The sequence below is a fragment of the Octopus sinensis genome, linkage group LG8 (genome assembly GCF_006345805.1).
Source record: "Octopus sinensis linkage group LG8, ASM634580v1, whole genome shotgun sequence".
NCBI classification, from domain to species: Eukaryota; Metazoa; Mollusca; class Cephalopoda; order Octopoda; family Octopodidae; genus Octopus; species Octopus sinensis.
Window position 1 is genome coordinate 49,778,257 of NC_043004.1, and position 14,813 is coordinate 49,793,069.

The 14,813-nt window shown below is 39.4% G+C and overlaps 1 protein-coding gene across 1 annotated transcript in view; it reads left to right on the top strand.

The window, feature by feature from the left end:
* Window positions 1–3,387: 3,387 nt before the first annotated feature.
* The window catches only part of LOC118764546, a 39,000-nt gene continuing 27,574 nt past the window's right edge, over window positions 3,388–14,813 (top strand). Inside the window, exon 1 of the mRNA XM_036505385.1 lies at window positions 3,388–3,781. The gene's annotated coding sequence lies outside the window, so the exon portion shown is untranslated. The remainder of the gene's footprint in view (window positions 3,782–14,813) is intronic.

The window sequence follows — 14,813 nt, forward strand, 5'->3', positions numbered from 1 at the left end:
CCCCATTACGTGTAAGAGCTAAAATCTGAAAACTGACCGCAGAAGTCGAGAAGTCCAGATCTCACTCTATGTGATTTTTACCTGTGGGGTTACACAAAATAGGTGTACAAGACAAAACTTTGCACACTGTAGGACCTGGAGACACGGATTCAGGAGGTTCTCAAAGATATCCAAGACGGCGTCCTCCAGGAGGTTGTTCATTCTATCCCTGACCGTTGGAGGAAACTGGTTGGTGCCACTGGTGGTTACGTTGGAATATGAAGATTTACTTTCATTTTCCCACGTAATTAAGAGCATGTCTCATTTGTTTCAATGCATTTGTAAACGGAATATGGAGTTTAGTGTCAATTTTTAATGCCTACTTACTTTTCACTCATCTTGTATATATATATATATAGACGGGAGACGGTGAGAGTTGAAAGAACTATGGCTACTAATTTTAGCAGGTCGAGCGATCGTCTGTTGATCATTTGTATTTGTGCGTGTGTGTGTGCGTGTGTGAGTGAGAGAGAGAGAGAGGGAGGGAGAGAGAGAGAGAGAGAGAATGCTACTTTTGTGCCTTGCGTGAATATTTATACCTATATATCGGTGTGCCAGAGAGTGTATGTCTTTAGTAGTGATTGTTTTTGTAGTTTCATGTGCTTTATCTATCTATCTATCTATCTATCTATCTATTTGTGTGTGTGTGTGTGTGTGTGTGTGTGTGTGAATGATTTGATTTTGTAGTTCTATGTCGTGCGTTCTTCCTTCTGTGTATATACACATACAGAGATACATACATACATACATACATACATACATAAATATATACGTATATATAAATATATACGTATTCATCTACATCTCTATCTATGCATCTATCTATTTATCTATCACTTTCAGTCTATATGTGCGTGTATTTATGTATGTATGTATGTATGTATGTATGTTGTATGTATGTATGTATGTATGTGTGTGTGTGTGTGTATGTATGTATGAATGTATGTAATGTATGTATGTATGTATGCATGTATGTATTTATGTATGTATGCATGTATGTATGTATGTATGTATGTAATGTATGTATGTATGTATGTATGTATGTATGTGTGTGCAGTCTGTCTGTCTGTCTGTCTGTAAGTATGTATGTGTATGTGTGCATGTGTGTACCTTAATTCTGTGTTATTCCTGTGTTTAAATGTGTGTATTATGTATTGTGTATGGCTTATGTTGCATATGATGTGTTAGCTATCTGTTCTATACATATTGTGTGTATTTGTGTGTTATGTATTGTACATCTTGTGTGTTCAAAAGAAAGAATATTTAGAAATAAATTGAAGAGAAAAGAAAGAAAACCGGAAAAGTGAAGGGGAAAAATACGAAGGGGTATGAGGAAGACGGAAGGTGGGATACTGATGTGGGTACGGATAGGGGAGAGGGTGCGGGGCTGGGGGGAGTAAAGAGGGGAAGATTAGGGAGATAACGTTGTGAGATGAAAGGTATAACGACAGAGTACGACAGAGTACAGCAGAGGAGATAATGTGTGAGTATAAACAGACAGACAGACATACAGACAGACAGACAGACAGACAGACTGACAGACAGACAGACAGACAAACTGACAGACAGACAGACAGACAGACAGACAGACAGATAGATAGATAGATAGATAGATAGATAGATAGATAGATAGATAGATAGATAGACAGACAGACAGAGAGACAGATATATAGAGAGATAGATAGATAGATAGACAGACAGACAGAGAGACAGATATATAGAGAGATAGATAGATAGACAGACAGACAGATAGACAGACAGACAAAGAAAAGAAGACGAAAAGGAGCAGAGATAAACGATTATGAAACGGAAGAAATGAGAGAGAGAGAGAGACGAAGGAAGGGAGATAGAGAGGAAGGAAGAGGAAGAGAGAGAGAGAGAGGGAGAGAGAGAAAGAGAAGTATACAGTGGGAAGGAAGAAATAGAGGGTGAGAAAAAGTGAGAGAGAGCGAGAGAGAGAGAAAAAGAAAGAGGAGAGAGTAAATACGAACATCAGAAGCAATAGAGGCAGCCCGCATTCCTCGGAGACGTGTGGTCGATCAGCTGACAGTTGTAGATAGCGTTGTTTGCGACACACCGACACAGTGAGAAAGTATATCTTTACCAGCATAATCTCTCTCTCTACCTACCCGGGGTGGAGAACCCGCACCTATAGCACTCCCATCCGAGGCGGTCTTTTCAAAACAGAAACGCACACATATATTAAACCATGTGGGTGTGTATATGTGTTTATAAAGAAGTGTATATGCTTATAAGCGTGTGTATATTTGTGCACTCTGGTGTGTGCGCATGTGTGTGTGAATGTGTGTGTATATGTATATATATACGTGTTTTATTTGCATTTTATATGTATGTTTATGAATAAACACATATGTAAGTTAGTAGTTTTCTTTTTCTATTATATTTTTGTACACGTGCTCTATAATAATAATAATAATAATAATAATAATAATGAAGAAGAAGAACAACAACAATGATAATGGTGATGATGATTAAAATTTGAAAAAATAGCCCCTATCAACAATAACAAGAGCAACAGAAAATAGAACAAAAGTTGCTAACAATAGTAGTAACGGTAATTGTAGATGACGAGGACAACAACAACAACAACAGCAACAACAACAACGGTATCAATAGCAGAAAAGCAACGGCAGCAAGATGAGAAAGAGGAAAGTGAACGATAGTAACAACAACAACAACATTTTCAAGAAGTAGTAGTAGTAGTAGAACATCAAATGAAGACTAAATTAAAAGTTTAAAGAATACAAAACTGCTTCGATGATGGTCACTGGTGCCATGACACTTGCCCGGATGTCGAAAAACGTGCAATAGAGTGGGGTATGCTGAAGACGAGGTTGTTGAAAAGAAAACACGGATAACACAATTGTATAGTGTTGTTGTTGCTGTTATTGTTGTAGTAGTTGTTGTTGTTGTTGGAAAGACAGATTAATCACAAACCCAGAGAAACACTGTGGCTAGTATGCAATAAGGGTTTCAGCGATTTAACATTCGTCATTGCCGATTGCTTCTGTGCGCCTGCGCGGTCCATCATTTTGCGGTTGTGTCTGTGATTATTTTACTTTAAATCCCTTAATCTACAGCAGATTTCTCTGTCTCGGACCATCAAATCTATATAGATATAGATATATTCATATATTCTTTCACAATCATACATACATACATACATAAATACATACATACATACATATATATATTCATACATACGCACATACACGCACACATACACACACACACACACACATATATATATATATATATATATATATATATATATATATATATAAACACATACACACATAAGTTTACAGTAGCGTGAAACTGACGTCCCGAGATATATATATTCAGTTTAAATAAACCGTATATTCTACAACATGCACTGAGTACTCCGGTATTTGTTTGCCACACACACACACACACACACACACACACACACAATTATATATATATATACATACTCCAGCCGCCACTGAAAATTGGAAGATTGTTAATTTAAGGCGAGTGACGGAAAAGAGTCCCAAATGACAAATACAACTTCAAGAGTTTCTCTTGTAAACGGAATTGCTGTTTATAACTGTCTCAATTTTAGTGTTTGCCGTCAGAAGACAAAGGTCTTCTTAACTAAGCGGAAGATTAGTCAGGATAATATTATTACAAAGAGGAACTTAAAGAACACTGGAAACATATTCAGAGGATTTGGGATTAACATTTGAAAACTAAATTGGTGAGTTTCTTATATTCTAAATCCTTTTGTTAATCTACTTCTGCCGAAGTACACACCTGCTATGTCAATTAATTTTCAAAATAATGAATAATTTAGTAAAATAATTTTGCCATTATTAAGCTGATGTTAGTAACATAAATTATGAAGTTTTGACCGAAGGTTTTATTTAGATGACTTAAAAATAAAGTGTGTACCATAGAATCAAGGGCAATCTCAAACGGGCTGGTAAAAAGGACTAAAATAATTGGATCATATTATTAAAGCAATTACACAATTTATAAATATAAGTATATAATATTTTGTACATGTAAAATCCATATATATAGTTATTGCATATAGCATAATTCATCGTTTCAATAATGTACGATTGCATGTATTATAAAAATAATTGTGTAATTTATAAATATAATGATAATTATTGTATGATATTTAATATTATAGAAAACACAATTGTAATATAGTATAAATGAGGATTTTATCATCTTAATATGCGATATAATTGTTTCATTTTCTATAATTAACTGCATAATTTTAAAATACTATATCACGTGGAATCCGATTGCATCAATTATATTTAGGTACATCATAAAACTTTGACTTTTAAGTTTTTCCCTAGTATTATTCCACCATATAGATATACAGTTGTAAAATATAAAACATGCGTCTGTTTGTATTATAAATTTGTATGAAACTCGGATCTATCACACACACACACACACATACACACACACACACAGAAATACCAACTATAAAATTACTATATTTTCATAGTTTTATATTGATTATCTGCGTCTTATTCATTTTCATACAAGCGTGATATCATATTCTTAAGTGAAGCAAGTTATTTTAAATAAATTAATTAGGTGCTAACAGTCACTTCCTACGGTCTGTTGCTGTCTGGTGAGTTTATGATACAATTTAGATACTCTTTCGAAACTATGTTTCTTTTACTTACGCCAGCAATGTACGTGAGGAAGACACGAGTATCACTGCAATTGATTGATTTACTTTTCTTAAAAAACCAGGTCTTCTGCTTTGTCAATTTTGTGAAAAATAATATTCAAGGAAGAAATCATTTCTGAGCTAAACAAATCCTCAAAAAGGCGGTTTTAATTTCTAGCTGGAGCTATTTCATTTCATTTATGCGGTAAATGTTATTAGAGAAACACATGAACATTTCAGCACCTTACATCAGAAACATTTCAGTATTTGTGAGATTTTAGATGAAAGACTTCTTTATGCCATAAACCATGTTATTATAAGAATTCGTAAAACATTGAAATATTTGGAGAAATCACCCTCCACACTTGAGAGACAGAAAGCTAATTGGTAGACTAAGGTAACTTAATAACAAGCAAATTCTCAACAAAAATAATCAAATAAAAAGATTAAGTTAAAACAGTACAAAATGTAACTTTTAGCTTCTCCAGAGCATTTTCATAAGTTTGTTTTAAACGTCCGTGTTTGTTTTATCCATTGTTTCATACGTTGTGAGTAATAAGTCCCAAGTTACTCTGGTGTTTGAAAAAAAAATTGTGAATGTGTATCATATACGATGCATGAACACTTGGGAAATATTTCCTGTGTATTACATGTGATGCACAGCACAGGCAAAGGGTTAAACAAATGAGGTACATCAATGTCTCTGTGAAGAAATGGGTTCTGTTACGTTTGAACCTGGATACCTCATGGGTAAAGAATGACAAAAAGCACATCTTTAAATAGAGGATTTACAAAATATTAAAATAACTGATTAAGCAATACTTAAATGGATAACTTAATGACATCTTGTGTGAAAGCGCGTTGAGTAGTGATTAAGTGTGTTGCACGCATACGATCACAAGATTGCGGTTTCGATTCTGGAATCGGGTGATGCGCTTTGTTCAGGAGCAAAACACTTCATTTCACATTATTTACAATGGACGGATAGGTGTCCTCACCTTGGTTGTTGTTACCACAATGTTTCGGCTGATGTACTCTCCAGCTTTCATCAAGTGTTCTGGAGAGTACATCAGCCGAAACGTTGTGGTAACAACAAAGTGAGGACACCTATCCGGCCATTGTAAATAATGTACATAATTCCTCATCTCAAAAATATAGAATAGTACTTCATTTCACGTTGTTACAGTCCGCTCGGCTGTAACTGAGTAACCTTGCCACGAATCCCGTCCAGGGGGTATATATCGGTGATTTAGACTCCGCAAAAACCCTGGGAATTGGGACAGTTCTATAACCCCTATTCCCGCGTTTATGCTCTCTCATTGTACATAAAAAATATTTCGCTTTCAGAGTTATGTAACACGTACTGAGTCTCAAATGCCAACTTCGTCTTTTATTCACTTGTGGTCGAAAAAATAAAATTTGAAGCGATGTATTAGAATATCTCCGATCCCAAATTTCAGACCTTGCACCTGAGTTAGCAGAATCGTTGGAATACCGGAAAAAATGTTTTGTTTCGGTTCTTTAGATTTTGAGTTCACTCTCACTGAAGTCAGCTCTACCTTTCATTGCTTAGGAGTCGATAAAATAAAGTATTAGTCAAGTAATCTTCACCTCTTAAAATTGTTGGCCTTGTGTCTAAATCAGAAGCCTTTATTATTATTATTATCATTACTATTGCTTGAGGTGGCAAGCTGGCAGAATTGCTAGCATGCCGGACAAAATGCTTAACGGCATTTTGTTTGTCTTTGCGCTCAGAATTCAAATTTCGTCGAGTTCGACGTTGTCTTTCATCCTTTCGGGGTTGGTGGAATAAATACCAGTCAACTACTGGCGTCGACTAGTCCTCTCACTCAAAATTTCAGATTTTTTGCCAATAGTAGAAAGAATTATTATTATTATTATTATTATTATCATTATTATTATTAAGGCGGCGAACTGGCAGAATCATTAACACGCCAAGCACAATGCTTGGCAGCATTTCGTCTGTCCTAACGTTCTACCGAGGTCGACTTTACTTTTCATCCTTTCGGAGTCGATAAATTAAATACCAGTGAAACACTGGGTTCGATGTAATCGACTTATCCCCTCCCTCAAAATTGCTGCCCTTGTGGCAAAATTTGAAACTATTATCAATATTATTGTTGTTGCTTCATGCTTACTTGTGCTCTGGTATATGGTTTACATTTTCGTCGATTACAAAAAAATGTTAGATGATCATTTAAATGTCACATCGCGCGGAATTATAACAAAGAAGTCCAGAAGTTTCTCTTCTGTTTAGTCATATTTATCAAATAAATAATTAAAATAAAGTAAATTAAAATTAAAGATGTTAAACACTTCGCAAGCCGATATGCAACAAAAAAATCCAGGTGAGACACTTCTCTAAATCAAACAATAGCTTTAGCTTTTGAGCAAAACTAACACAGAACCTAAAGATGAACAAAAATTTTGTTTAAGATAGAAAAAAAAGGGGTAAAAAAATGTATTTTTGATTCTTTTGTTTTTTGGTACGAGTGATATAATCCGGCGAGCTGACAAAATCGTTAAGCACGCCTGGTAAAATGTTTAGCGGGACTTCGTCCGTCTGAACGTTCTGAGTTAAAATTTCGGACAACCCCCACTCCGGACAAAACCCCGGAGACTTCTTTTTCTGTGACATTCTTTTTTACCTGGATTCGTTATGTTTGATCCAGTATTTATTTTTTTAAACAAATTTATGGCTTTTGTATAAATGTTAAAAAAAATATCTCAGCTTTAGACGCGTAAAGTTCTGATTTCAAATTCCGCTGAGGTCGACTTAACCTTTCATCCTTTCGGGGTCGATTAAATGTCATAAAGTACCAGTTGAGCACTGGGGTTGATGTAATCGACTTACCCCACGCCCCGAAATCGCTGGCTTTGTGCCAAAATTTCAAACCAATAATAATGACTCGTTCAGCAACGATAACAATAGTAACAACAATAAACAACTTTATTCATATACACACACAGGTCGGAAAGACTCATGTAAAACGTATTCTCACAAATTCTGTAAGAGGAGCAAAGTTTAAAGAGATATATCAAGAAGAAACCCGGCTGAAAGTACATTTAAAAGTGAATAAGGAGAAAGATGACGTAACGCAAAGAAAAGATTGTGTTCTAAGTCTTTAAAAGACAGGTTAAAAGAAAACCACTCACTGATGTAAGGGACAGCATTGTGATTATTGAGCGAGGAAAATCTTACTGTAGCGTCTGACTGCTTTTCGAGACTAAAGACGAAGCTAAATGGTAGGCTGAAATAGTAAAATTCATCCTCGCTCTTGAATTATACCACAATAGATGGGTCAACGTAACACAAGAATGACTGCTAGTGACATTGCTAGTGACTAGTAGACCTCTGGTAAGTGAAAGGGCGAAGGAGAGGGGCTTTCTCCGTCCGGGTTGCGGATCCGTGGAATAAGCTGCCGGACGAGATAGTGAAAATGCCGACGACCGCTCGGTTCAAAGTCTCTCTTGACCGGAAATGGCCTGAGCTCTTTGTATGACCCTCCTTCCTGTACATAACTCCCTGTCCCCCTACATGGCCTTGGTTTTGCTTTTTGAGTCAATAAAAAAAATAAAATAAAATTATATACATGTGCTCAGAGATGGATTGATCAGCGTGGACTTTCAAATCTTTATGACCTGTCGTGAGTGAAAAAAACCCCAAAATACGGCCAATGGGATTAGATGTACAAAACAGGTGAAGCTGTTATACTTGTGCCACGTGAGGTTTCTCAGCCAGAGGAAGCTGCAATACCAAAGAAAAAGTGAGTAAAATCAGCATCAACGATAAAAGCAGGCACCGAGTGCTGCTGACCCACTGCTCCACTAGTTGCACCACCTGTTACAGCATCCGAGGATGGCTGGAACGATTGTCACGTGCTCAGTCTTAAAAATCGATGAACACGAGGCAGTCAACCAGAGACTAAAGTCCTCTTCCCAACACATATATATGTGACGAGTAGGCGGAGATGAAATAAAACCAGAACGATACACTTCCAGTAAGAACAACTTGTAAATAAATAAATAAATAAATAAAATAAATTAAATTAAATTTAGAAGAAAGTAACTAAAAATTTCAAGTCGCAGCCAAACGAAACTGTTATGGTTATCATAGTATCGCATAGAAAATTGAGAGATTAAATGAATTACAAGACATTCTGTGTGTAAATACGCAAAAAGAAAAAAAAAATCGAATCACTCTATGTAGAGCGTGTCAAAGATAAGCTGCTTATGAATATAATTTTCCATGTTCATAAAATACTATATTCGAACTTTGAGGGGAGGGAGCTAGCTTGATACCATCAACTCTAGTATTGAACAGGTCTTTTATTTTATCAACCTGGGAAAGATGAAAGGATTTGAACTCAGAATGTAAAATATAGCAGAGGCCAACTTTGCATTTCATCCCTCAGGTGTCGATAAAATAAGTCACCAGTCAAGTAATTGAGTCGATATTAGCAACTAGCCCCACCCTTCCAAATTACTGGTCTTGTTCCTAAATTAGAAGCCATTTGTATTTTTGCTGGTGTTTACAACGAGTAAGATGTATTATTTGTACTGTCGTTATTGGTTAGTCTTTTCATTTCACTTTTTTCCACGAATTTTCATGGTCAAAGTAATATATTTGGATCTTTACCTTTTGACCGGCAGATTTAGAAAAAAAAGCTAAAAGCAGTAGAAATGCACGAACGCTTATGGTGGTGCCATGAAGTAAACATGCTTCAGATACACTCGTTTATTCATACAAACATAACTGAGATGAAATATGTCATAAATAACAGTGACAAACGAAATATACATCACCGATAGTTGTTGTTGACAAACAATCTGCTCTTTTCCCTGTTTCAAAGTGAGCACCGCACACTTTGAGATCCTGAATTGCATTCCTATATCCTTGCTGCATATCTGTACAGACTTGACCAGTCTCTCCAATCTAGCCTCTCTTTCTGAAAACAGTTTTAAATCATTCATGAAGAGAAGGTAGTTGAAACGAGGTCCATTCTTCTTCAGCTTGTCGTGCGCGTTGACTTTGCGGAGAACTACAGAAAATGAGATCAAGGCTACAATAAATAGTATTGGTGAACATGAATATCCCAGGAAGCTATCTCTTTTGATTGTTACCTCGACTAAGTGCTGGTTGTTACAGAAAAGACGTATTTTCCATCTAAGCTTGCTGTTTTTGATCAGTGCACGCACATTCTCTGAATCCATGAATGCGGTCACATGTCATAAGCTTTTTTAAAGTCTATCCAGGTCATGTGCAAGTTGTTGTTGTTGCTGCTGCGTAAGTTTGGCTACTATTCATATTGTTATACATTGTTTTCCATTGTTATTGTTACTTAGTTAAACAAATCAGGACCTTAGAGAACTGATTAGTTTTTCCCATTTGTAGCCCTTATTTTGGGATTTGTTTGGGTTACAACACCCCCTGTTTTATTCGCTAAATTCAAAGATAGCGAACAAAAACCGCCCGTCCGCTGAAAAGGACAGTGGGTTATCGGCAAGATAGAACGGCCAAGTTGAACAAAACAGCGACTGCTATAGCAACAACAAGGACAACAACAACAACAGCAACAACAACAACAACAACAGTGCATGTGGAACGTATGAGACTGAATTCCCCTTGCTTCTTTCCTCTCCTTTACCACCGCAGAAACAAGAGAAGGAAATTACAAACATCAACAGCATAAGCGAAAACACCGCCATATCCACCGCTACCACCAGTGCCAGCAGCAACAGTAGTAGTAGTGGTAGCAACATCAACAATATGAGAGACAGCAAAGGCAACAGCAGCGATAGCAACAGCAGCGATGGCAACAACAACGATAGCAAAGGTTTCAAAAACACCAACAACACTAATCAAAACAATGACAACAACAGCCGTAGCAGCAACAAAAACAACAACAACAACGATACCAATATTACCACCAACAACAAGAACACTTTCGCAGCAGCAGCAGCAGCCAAAATTAGACCACGATTCAGCCTAGACCTCACAAACAGCGGTGAAAAGTTGGCCGAAGCCTAGAAAATCATCAAACATAGGCAAACCTGGGCCAACCTAACGATTTCAGCAGAAACGATCGAAGCAGTGGAGAGAAGGATGGTACACTTCAGATGCATCTCAGCAAGGACGAAGAAAGTGGTTTTAATAGCACAAACAGATATTAAGCTGCTCTGAGATGTCTTAGGGATGACACCGAGTACATTGCGAGGGGTAGACAATACGGCGCCATTTCGGTGATTTTAAAGTCAGAAGACCTCGCTATGAAGCACTCAATGACCTTTGCAAAACCAGGAAGGTCATTATGTACCTCTCACATGTGCGAAAAATAACAGTCCGTGTCTGCATTCCCAGGATTCCATCAGGACTTGATATGTGGTGGCTTCTGAGATGCGTAATCGAGCAAGGATCAGATACCGTCCCAATAGAGGTAACAAAAATTGTCAGGGAGGACTGGCCCGGGGTTGACCTGGAGATACTTCTCCAGCTCAGGCCAGAAAACGTAAAAAGAATCTCGAACTACATCCGTCTCCAAAATAGGACGGTAATACACATAATGACTGAGGGCAGAAGACCACATTGTTTCGTTTGTGGAAAAACAACTCATTTGCGAGCCTTTGGCCCTCAGCTGATAAAAGGTGCAAGGGGTCGAAGGTCCCCACTGCTGCCAACGCCGAGGCGAAGACTACAACCAGCACCGGACAAAACCACCAGCAACAATAAACGAAACACCACAAAAGACATTAACCACCCTAGGGGAAAACGAGGAAAGCTCTCCCACTTCTCCCTCCCCCAAATATACACATGAATAAAAATATAAACATACACACAGATAGACACACTTAAAGCCACACACCCTTCATCTTCCAGTAGTGAATATGAAGGAACCCCCCCCCCACTAAAAGAAAACAAAATAAAAGCTCAAAAAAACATAACAGGCGCAGGAGTGGCTGTGTGGTAAGTAGCTTGCTAACCAACCACATGGCTCCGGGTTCAGTCCCACTGCATGGCACCTTGGGCAAGTGTCTTCTGCTATAGCCCCGGGCCGACTAATGCCTTGTGAGTGGATTTGGTGGACGGAAACTGAAAGAAGCCTGTCGTATATGTATATATATATATATATGTATGTGTGTGTGTTTGTCCCCCTAGCATTGCTTGACAACCGATGCTGGTGTGTTTACGTCCCCGTCACTTAGCGGTTCGGCAAAAGAGACCGATAGAATAAGTACTGGGCTTACAAAGAATAAGCCCCGGGGTCTATTTGCTCGACTAAAGGCGGTGCTCCAGCATGACCGCAGTCAAATGACTGAAACAAGTAAAAGAGTAAAAGAGTAAAAGAGTAACACCCACAATAAAGAAAAATACAGACGCCACCCACACAAATATCTCCCCAATGACATCAATACCAACGCAACCGACACCAGCACCATCACCAAAATTCTCCAAACGCAACCAATCTAAACAGACAGGAGAACAAACACTCACACAAACATCTAAAAATGCAGATGCCACACTCACAGTAAGCACAGACACAACTGAAACAACACCAACAAAACCATCACCCCCACAGTCAAACAAACAAATAAAACCACACCAACAAAAAATACTCGACTTCGCACTTATCAGAAGGGCCAGCAAGGAATTGATGACCCTCGTAACACAAAGCACTGAAATTGAAACGCAGGGGGTGATTTTTGAATCGAGCACTTGGCACATTCCAGGAGATTTGCTTCTGGCACGAATGCCGCTCGATTCCTATGTATAAATTCAAGGGAGCTTTCCACGGGACGTGGGGACCCTGAACTGGAAACTCACGTCGAGGCTTTTAAAGGGGTTCCCAAACAAAACTCCACCAATTACAGAAGTCTAACCACCCGACTTTCATAACACACCGGGAAGTAAATAAACATTTCCTCTCTAGATTTAGCCTGCCAATATGGCCATATTAAGAGTAGAAAGCTTAAATGTTCGAGGCCTGGGGTCGCCCTGGAAGCAGGGGCGTCTGCTCAGCGACCTCAGTTCTTTATAATTGGACCGTTATTGCTGTCAGTGAGACCAGGTTTTTCAACACACGTGCACTAGCCTCAATTTCATTTTCGACGACTATCAGATCTTTGCATCTGTTAGTAGGCCGGGAATGGGAGGTGAGGTGACAGGGCAGTTTAAGAAAGACCTGGATCTCGAGGTAAGGTCGATCTTCCAGATCCCGGACGGTAAAGCTGGTGGTCCTGGACGTGAACAATAACGAAGATGGTGTCTTTAGACTGGTGCGCTAAACGGCCGGATTTCAATCGGCTTCTGGAAGTCTTGCTGGGTACGTCTCACCCTTTACTGTTAGTGGGGGGACTGGAATTTTCTGGGAGTAGCTGATACAAGCATGGATTGCAAAAGCCTCAAGCACTTGATCAGCCAGTTCCAACTGTCTGACAGGTACCGACGAAATTTCCCTAATGAGCCAGTGTGGACCTGGATCAATCGCATAGGGTCATCTAAATCGTATATAGACAGGATTTTCACAAGGAAAGTAGACAGTAATAGTGTAGGACGTTCACTTTTCAAAACGGTCGCCTATTCAGGTCCCAAGTTTGTAATCTGTACGGTCGACCTAGATAAGATGCGTAGAGTAGGACCCAGGTACTGGAGGCTGAACATGTCGTTTCCGGCACGTAAGTTCACAGGGAGGTCTTCAACAACAGATGGTAGACGGCTCTGAAAAGAGAGATTAGTGTAATATTGATAGGGTTTAGTAAAGAAGTAGCATTAAAAAATATAGAAAGTAGGAGGAGCTAGTGGCTACGTTAGACGAGACTATTTGTAGTGGCATTGCAACCGACGTGCCAGTAGTGACAATGGCGTTAGACCAGTTCTTCAGTGTGAAACATGAAGGTTGCATTGTCAGAGCTAAGGCACGTGCTCTGAGAAACGAAGGGACCATAGCTGTTCGATGGGCCCGCGTGGAGGAGGCGCAGCATGGTAACAAAACCACAATCTGGTCTTTGACGAACCGAGACGAATACGAGCTGAGCGATTCCAGGCAGATGTGTGAGGCCTTTCGCCAGCACTTTGCTCAGTTGTTCGGGGTGAGTGTCGGGTCAGAGACGGTATCGGACTTCAGTCCCTACCTAGACGGCTTGCCGTGTCTCTCGACGGCCGACGTTGAGCGCCGCCAAAAGCCGATAACTTCAGCCAAAATTCAGGATGCCTTTGTCGGCTGCATGAGGGGCAAGTCACCTGGTTTCAATGGTCTGCCCTACGAGCTTTACGTCAATAAGCCAGACTTGTTCTCCAATCTCTTCGAAGTACTCTTCTACAATTGGCAGCAGAACGGGACAATTCCCAGTTCTGTGATCTGAGGTGTAGTGACGCTGATAAGGAAAGGCGAAGACAAGAAGAACATTCTAGGTACATCAAGCCCATAAATTTGCTCAGCACAGAGTTTAAGATTTTGGCCAAGTTATTAGCGAAGAGGTTTGCGGTTGTCGTCGAGGATTTGGTTGGGGAGGCGCAAACCTGCGGAATCCCGACCAGGTTCATACATGACAACTCCAACCTCATGCAATATATCATATAATGGGTAGGGTGTAAATTCGACTTCGGTGGGGTTCTGGTCAATTTAGATCAATTAAAAGCATTCGATAAGATCGTCCATCGGTACCCGGAGGCTGTCCTCAAGATAGCTGGCTTCCACTCCATCTTCAGAGGTTGGATCGCGGCAATGCACAGTGGCATCTGCTTGGTGGTCATAGTTAATGGCCACCTCTCGGGACCGTTTCAGACCTGCCGATCGGTCCGTCAAGGGTGCCCTCTCTCCCCACTTCTGTACATATTGGTTCTTGAGCATTTAATGCGAAAGCTGGAGCTGCTGCAGGGAATCCTACTCGCATCGGGATGCGGAAGGACTGTGTCGGCTGAAGCAAACGACATCACGGTGATGGTGTCGAACATCTCAGAAATCGGTACATCACTGGAGGAATATGAAAAGTTTACTGGAGCAAAATTTAAGCCGGAGAAGTAGTTGGGCTTGCAGCTTGCCACCTGGAGAGGCAAGCTCACGCCGTCCAA